Raw genomic sequence first — 8,830 nt, forward strand, 5'->3', positions numbered from 1 at the left:
AAGTCCTGCTTGAGTTTCCAGGCTGCTGCCTTGTGGAATTTAAACTCAAGACTGAAGCATCAACTTTTCCCTAAGTCTCCAACCTGCCAGCCTGCCTTACAAATTTCAGGCTTGCCAGCCATGCAATTGTGTGAGCCAATCCCTTAAAATAAATCTCTCTCTGCATATATATATGTATATGTGTGTGTGTTCTATTGGTTCTATTTCTCTAGAGAAGCCCAACCCATAGACCCCTCACACCCCCCTACCCTCCCCCAATATTAATTTAAGCTATCACTGGTTACTGCTGTTTTGGGCTTCCAAGTCTAGTTGTGAGCACAACTTTTGAAATACCCATTGTTGGGTTCTAAGTACATTTCTGACCCGCTCTACATACTCCCCAAACACTTCAAGGTCTCCAGCAGCCCCAACAAGCGTCCTGTCCTCCTGAGTGACTGGGAATGGAAAATCATTTACTATTGTCTGCTGCCTCCTCATCACCATGGTATGGCATGCCTAGGGCACTCACGTTCTGGCTGCAATTATTCATTTGGTTCTGACAGCCTCTCATGTGGTACACACTGAGCAGCTGGAGCCCCAGAGGTCTGTTGGAAAAGTAAGTGGAGATGTTGAAAAGAGGGGGCTGAGGACTTACACAGAAACCAGGCAGAGTGAGGGGCTTCACCTACTACCCCACCATGTCTAGGGGGAAATCTAGGGATATCTGTCATGAAGGAAAGAACTGTGGCTTTGTACATATATTTTAACATGACTTAAAAAATGAAAGATTAAGTACTGTTCAAATGATGAAGTATCCAACCGCTAAATTGTTTTTCAGTTTTCCCTAGAAAGGAAAACAAGACTTGGGTATTTTCAGACTGATTATAAAGGTTTTGCTATGGATTTTATTGAAGTGTATGTGTCTGGCTGCTTTTTTGTGGCTAAAAGCCATGCTCATCCAAACTACTGATATCTTTCTGTCACTCTAATTGCTCCACAATCCACTTTGAGGAGCTCTTAACAGCTTTCCCTTCTATTTTGAACTACTGCCGAGAGTTGAGACTAATGTTCAAGCAAGTAGCCTTCTCTACAAGCATCTCAGTGCACAAATTGTGAAAGCGAAATATTTACTGAACATCCTCTCTCTGAGACCAGTGAAGACCTTTGATGAAACAGATCTAATGATCTTTTATCTGTCCTTATTCTATTTGACCTCCACCATTCATTTTAAAAAACATTTACTAAGCCTTACTGGGTATCCAGCTCTATCTAGGCCCTAGGGACAAAGAAATCAACAAGACATGGTTTCTGCTCCCCAGTGAAGTGAAAGAAAGAGGGAAGGATAATACCAAAATATGTGTGATGGGTCCACAAATGCATGTGAATTAAATGGAAAAGTAAGTGGGGATGTTGAAGTATGTGTGAAGGAGCATAGAAAAAGGCCACAGTATCTGGGCTGGGATTTCAATGGATGGCTTCCTGGAGGGGGCAGCAGGAACTAACTCATAAAGCGTCATTAGGAGTTAGCTCATTGAATGGGGGAGAGAAGGTGGCCCAGAGGAAGAAATCACTGGTGTAAAAGTAGCAAAGCATGAGACAGCAGGAGCATTCTAAGAACTGTCGGAAGATTGACTAGAGGAAAACAAGTGTGTGGGAAGTGGCCAGATGTGAGGCAGGACAAAATGGGGGTGGGGGTGGGGGCCCAAAGGAGTTTAAAGGTGCATTCTAAGAGCAATATGGAGATAGACTGCTGTGAAATGAGGGGGGAAAGCAGAAAGATTCTTTAGAAATTTATTGGAACAGCCCACATGAGGAATGATGAGAGCCTGAACTAAGGAACTGGCTGAATCCTCCTGCTGTTAAATGACATGGCACATGCAAGAGAAGAAAATGGCAGCTGGTGGGCGGACCCAGGGTGTTGACTTTGAGGCGCTTACAGATCAACAAGACACAAGGTTCTGGCTAGAATATACATGTGGGAAATGAGTGTGCGATTAGCATTTAAAAGAATGAGTATGGTTAACGTCACCCGGTGTGCAGAAAGAGAGGAAAAGTAACCTCAAGATAGAACTTTCAGGAGTGACATTTCATAGAAGACAAACGGTAATAAGCTTGAAAAATAGTGGAGCGGCCAAGAGGAGGAAATCCAAGAGACAGCAGCATCACAGAAACTTTAAAACTGTGGACTACCTAGTGCAGGATCAGAGTAAAGGCTGATAGAACATGGGAAATAGAGGTAATGTTACAACTAGGCTTTGTTCTTTGCCTTCCTGAGTAAACCATATTTCACATTGGGCATCCATCTGCCTATGGGAGGATTAAATTTGTTACATAAGAAATGTAGAGAAAGAACAAAGATACAGCAGAAACTAACACAACATTGTAAATCAACTATACTCCAATAAAAGTTTAAAAATAAAAAAGAAGAAAGGACACAAAATACGTCAGTTTTTTATACCCTATGTACAAATTGGATATGCAGCAAGACAATAAAACTTGCTCACCAGGATGTTATCTGAGGGAAAAATAGGCTGAAGGACTTAGAATACGGGGTTTACTAAGGGGGAGGGCTGTTCCCTAGCCCTACCAACAGCCAGGACAGAGAAGGAAAGATATAATAAAGAAGAAATAGAAGAGACATCTGGCTGTTTCTGGCCTGCGGGGAGAAAAGAGAGACAGAGATTGGAAGCTATCAAACTTGTGTGTCCTCATTTCCCCTCCCTAGACTTCGGGGGAATGTGTGTCATACAAGTGAAGATAAAAATCAATGATAGTGAATTGTTTCAGCCACTATGGAGAACAGTATGGAGGTTCCTTAAAAAACTACAAATAGAACTACCATATGACCCAGCAATCCCACTACTGGGCATATACTCTGAGAAAACCAAAATTCAAAAAGAGTCATGGGGCTTCCCTGGTGGCACAGTGGTTGAGAGTCCGCCTGCCGATGCAGGGGACACGGGTTCGTGCCCCGGTCCAGGAAGATCCCACATGCCGCGGAGCGGCTGGGCCTGTGAGCCGTGGCCACTGAGCCTGCGCGTCCGGAGCCTGTGCTCCGCAACGGGAGAGGCCACAACAGTGAGAGGCCCACGTACCGCCAAAAAAAAAAAAAAAAGAAAAAAAAGAGTCATGTACCAAAACGTTCATTGCAGCTCTATTTACAATAGCCCGGAGATGGAAACAACCTAAGTGCCCATCATTGGATGAATGGATAAAGAAGATGTGGCACATATATACAATGGAATATTACTCAGCCATAAAAAGAAACGAAATTGAGCTATTTGTAATGAGGTGGATAGACCTAGAGTCTGTCATACAGAGTGAAGTAAGTCAGAAAGAAAAAGACAAATACCATATGCTAACACATATATATGGAATTTAAGAAAAAAAATGGCATGAAGAACCTAGGGGTAAGACAGGAATAAAGACACAGACCTACTAGAGAACGGACTTGAGGATATGGGGAGGGGGAAGGGTGAGCTGTGACAGGGCGAGAGAGAGGCATGGACATATATACACTAACAAACGTAAGGTAGATAGCTAGTGGGAAGCAGCCGCATGGCACAGGGATATCGGCTCGGTGCTTTGTGACCGCCTGTAGGGGTGGGATAGGGAGGGTGGGAGGGAGGGAGACGCAAGAGGGAAGAGATATGGGAACATATGTATAACTGATTCACTTTGTTATAAAGCAGAAACTAACACACCATTGTAAAGCAATTATACCCCAATAAAGATGTTAAAAAAAAAAAAAAATCAATGATAACGGGGACTTCCCTGGTGGCACAGTGGTTAAGACTCTGCACTCCCAATGCAGGGGGCTCGGGTTCGATCCCTGGTCTGGGAACTAGATCCCACATGCATGCCGCAACTAAGAGTTCACATACCACAACTAAGGAGCCCGCGAGCCACAACTAAGGAGCCAGTGAGCCGCGACTAAGGAGCCCGCCTGCAACAACTAAGACCGAGTGCAACCAAATAAATAAATAAATATTTTTTTAAAAAAGCAATGATAAAAACATAGACTATAGCCACCCACTCATTTCCTCATGGAAGACTCCGGGAAAAGAGCACCTTTCAAGTTGTCCCCTCCCCCCCACAAAGACAATAACCTGGGATGCAGCCACATCTATGGGGTTGTGCAGTGTGTGCAGAAAGAGGGAGGTTCCAGGTCGAGCTTCTCAAACCTCCCCAGTTCCTGCGCTTGTGTAGCTGAGGGACAGTGGGACCACCAAGGGGTCTGTTGGGCAGAGCAAGGTGACCTCGTGGAGGAAGCTTCATAGGCAGTGGGGAAGCAGGGTGGACAAAGGCCACAGCAGTCACTTGGGAACAGACTGAGGGCTAAGTCAGCCCGGACACTGACAGATGCTTGCAAAGAGAACAAATAAAGTGACATGAGTTGTAGACTGTCTATCAAAGGGCCAGCAGCACCCATTAGGCCAAGAGACGCTGTCCCTGAGACCAGCAGATAACTGTGAGCATAGCTCCCAGGATCAGCATGGGCCAGGGAGCCCCTCCCCCGACACACCCGGATGCCTCCTTAGGGAAAGAAACAGGAGCTGGAGAAAGGCATGCGAGAGACTGAGTGAATATCTGTCCCAGAGAAAAAACCAAATTGATGATATCCTGGCCTTGTTTATCCAGATGATACATTCAGTCAATCTCTTTTCCCGCTACTCCATAGCGAATAGCTCAACAAAAAGATGAGAGTCATTGTAGGTAACATAAAGCATTTTTTTCTTCACGTTAGAGTGTAAGGACAATTTGCAACCTTGCAATATAGGAAAAAAATGGGGAATAACATTTTCCAAAGTAGTTTCCACTGAACACTAATTCTTCAGAGGGTTGACAGATATTACACAGGCAGAAAAATAAATAAAAAATTAAAACCTAGGGTCATTTAAATTGGGCTGAAAAATAAACAGAAAGTATTTAATGCAAAGTCTTCTGAGAGCGTTTACTTTGCTTACAAAAATTCTGAATCTCCAGGAGAACAATATGGAATGCCCCATTTCCCATATACATGTCTGTGAACTTAATCTTCACAGACCATCTCTCTGAAGCACTTCTGGCTTTTAAAAACAGAGCTATCTCCACATATTTAGGACAGTGGGATCGTGAGCCCGGTAGTCCACTGTCTTCCCCTCTACTATGGTTCATCAGATGGCAACTTGAAATATTGCTAAACAGGAAAGAAAGTACAGGGCTAGCCCTGAGCAACATTTTTGAAGCAGAAGAAACTAACATTTGTTGCACACAGAATTCCACCTTCCTCCACCCTGGACACGTTTCTTCTCCCTCTTTTCCTCCTAATAAAAATTTCAGACTTTTTTTGTTTATTCTAAACTACATTGATCATTTATGGACCATGATAGCAGACCAACCACACAAGTTCCTTTCTCTTTCTCACAAGAATCAGTAGCAGAATGGGCAAGAGTCTGGAGCCAGACTGCCTGGGTTTGTTTGAATTCTGCCTCAATACTTTCTAACTGCGTGATGATCTTAGGAAAGTTACTTAACCTCCCTGACCCCAGTGTCATTATCTGCAAAGTAGATTGAATAACAGTACCTACCTATTGTACCAAAAGCAGTTATTTCCTATGTATATGTATATCTATTAAATGCCCTAACAATTTAGGACACTGTACACACTACATGTATTTTAGCTGTTTTTCCGCTTGCCAAAGTATTAGCAAAGGAATAAAAAAGGGCTGAACTCACAATGACAAAGAGAATAAGAAGAGCCATCAATCAGGTGATTTCAGTAAGTATACAGAAGACACAAACCAGATAAAGGAACACTACAGACAGAACAGAGCAGAGGAACCCACAACCTAGCATCATGATTGGCAAAAGTTTTCTGTAAAAGCCAGAGAGTAAATATTTTAGATCTTGTGAGCCAAGAAGCAAAATTGAGGATGCTATGTTGTTTCTGTTGCAAATAAATACTCAATTCTGTCCCTGCAGAATGGAAGCAGCCATAGACAACACACACATGATCGAGCAAGGCTAGGTTCCAACTGAATTTTATTTACAGACACTGAAACTTTATTTGATATAATTTTCACATTTCATAAAATAGTATTATATTTTAATCTAATTTTGTTGTGGTAAGAATACTTAACATGTGATCAACCCTCAACAGATCTTTAAATGTACATTATTGTTTACGGGTACAAAATTGTACTACAGAGCTTATTCATCCAGCTTAACTGAAACTTTATGCCCATTGATTACTCACTCCCAATTTCTCCTCCATCCCAGCCCCTGGCAACCATCATTTCACTCTTTAATTCTATGAATTTAACTATTTTAGATTCCGATTATAAGTGGAATCATGCAGTATTTGTCTTTCCTTGACTGGCTTATATTACTTACCAAAATGTCCTCAAGGTTCATCCATACTGTCACATATTGTAGAATTTTCTCTTTTTTTTAAGCCTACATAGTATTCCATTGTGTGTATATACCACTTTTCTTTATCCATTAATCTGTCAATAGATATTTAGGTTGTTTCTGTATCTTGGCTATTGTGACTCATGCTGCACACATGGAAGTGCTAAGTATTATTCATCTGATATTTAGCAAAATTCCATTTAAAGTAAAGACACTAAAATGTAACTTAAAATGTAAAAACATTTACATGAGATAGCCTAATCCACCAGATGGCAGACAGCAGAAGCAAGAAGAACTACAATCCTGCAGCCTGCGGAACAAAAACCACATTCACACAAAGATAGACAACATGAAAAGGCAGAGGGCTATGTACCAGATGAAGGAACAAGATAAAACCCTAGAAAAACAATGAAATGAAGTGGAGATAGGAAACATTCCAGTAAAAGAATTCAGAATGATAGTGAAGATGATCCAGGAACTCGGGAAAAGAATGGAGGCAAAGATCAAGGAGATGCAAGAAATGTTTAACAAAGACCTAGAAGAATTAAAGAACAAACAAACAGAGATGAACAATACAATAACTGAAATGAAAAATACACTAGAAGGAATCAACAGCAGAATAACTGAGGCAGAAGAATGGATAAGTGACTGGGAAGACAGAATGGTGGAATTCACTACTGCGGAACAGAATAAAGAAAAAAGAATGAAAAGAAAGGAAGACAGCCTAAGAGACCTTTGGGCCAACATTAAACGCAACAACATTCACATTATAGGGGTCCCAGAAGGAGAAGAGAGAGAGAAGGGCCTGAGAAAATATTTGAAGATATTAAAGTCGAATTTCCCTAACATGGGAAAGGAAATAGCCACCCAAGTCCAGGAAGCGCAGAGAGTCCCATACAGGATAAACCCAAGGAGAAACACGCTGAGACACATAGTAATCAAATTGGAAAAAATTAAAGACGAAGAAAAATTACTGAAAGCAGCAAGAGAAAAACAAAAAATAACATACAAGGGAACTCTCATAAGGTTAACAGCTGATTTCTCAGCAGAAACTCTACAACACAGAAGGGAGTGGCATGACATATTTAAAGTGATGAAAAGGAAAAACCTACAACCAAGATTACTCTACCTGGCAAGGATCTCATTCAGATTCGATGGAGAAATCAAAAGCTTTACAGACAAGAAAAAGCTAAGAGAATTCAGCACCACCAAAGCAGCTCTACAACAAATGCTAAAGGAACTTCTCTAAGTGGGAAACACAAGAGAAGAAAAGGATCTACAAAAACAAACCCAAAACTATTTAGAAAATGGTAATAGGAACACACGTATTGATAATTACCTTAAACGTGATTGGATTAAATGCTCCAACCAAAAGACACAGGCTCACTGAATAGATACAAAAACAAGACGCATATATATGCTGTCTACAAGAGACCCACTTCACACCTAGGGACACATACAGACTGACAGTGAGGGGATGGAAAAAGATATTCCATGAAAAACGAAATCAAAAGAAAGCTGGAGTAGCAATACTCATATCAGATAAAATAGACTTTAAAATAAACAATGTTACTAGAGACAAGGAGGGACACTACATAATGATCAAGGGATCAATCAAGCAGAAGGCATAACAATTATAAATATAAATGCGGGCTGCCCTGGTGGCGCAGTGGTTGAGAGTCCGCCTGCCGATGCAGGGGACATGGGTTCGTGCCTCGGTCCGGGAAGATCCCATATGCCGCAAAGCGGCTGGGTCCTGGAGCCATGGGCGCTGAGCCTGCACATCCGGAGCCTGTGCTCCACAAAGGGAGAGGCCACAACAGTGAGAGGCCCGCGTACCGCAAAAAAAAAAAAAAAAAAAAAATATATATATATATATATATATACACACATACACCCAACATAGGAGCACCTCAATACATAAGGCAACTGCTAACAACTATAAAAGAGGAAATTGACAGTACACAATAATAGTGGGGGACTTTAACACTTCATTTACAACAATGGACAGATCATCCAAACAGAAAATTCATAAGGAAACAGAAACTTTAAATGACATAATAGACCAGATAGATTTAATTGATATTTATAGGACATTCCATCCAAAAACAGCAGACTACACTTTCTGCTCAAGTGCGCATGGAACATTCGCCAGGATTGACCACATCCTGGGTCACATATCAAGCCTCAGTAAATTTAAGAAAATTGAAATCATATCAAGCATCTTTTCTGACCACAACACTCTGACATTAGAAAACAACTGCAGGGAAAAAACGTAGAAAACACAAACACATGGAGGCTAAACAATACGTTACTAAATTACCAAGAGATCACTGAAGAAATCAAAGAGGAAACCAAAAATACCTAGAGACAAATGACAGTGAAAACAAGACGATCCAAAACCTATGGGATACAGCAAAAGCAGTTCTAAGAGGGAAGTTTAGCAATACAATCCTAC

The sequence above is a fragment of the Orcinus orca genome, chromosome 12, assembly GCF_937001465.1.
Source record: "Orcinus orca chromosome 12, mOrcOrc1.1, whole genome shotgun sequence".
Classification (NCBI taxonomy): Eukaryota; Metazoa; Chordata; class Mammalia; order Artiodactyla; family Delphinidae; genus Orcinus; species Orcinus orca.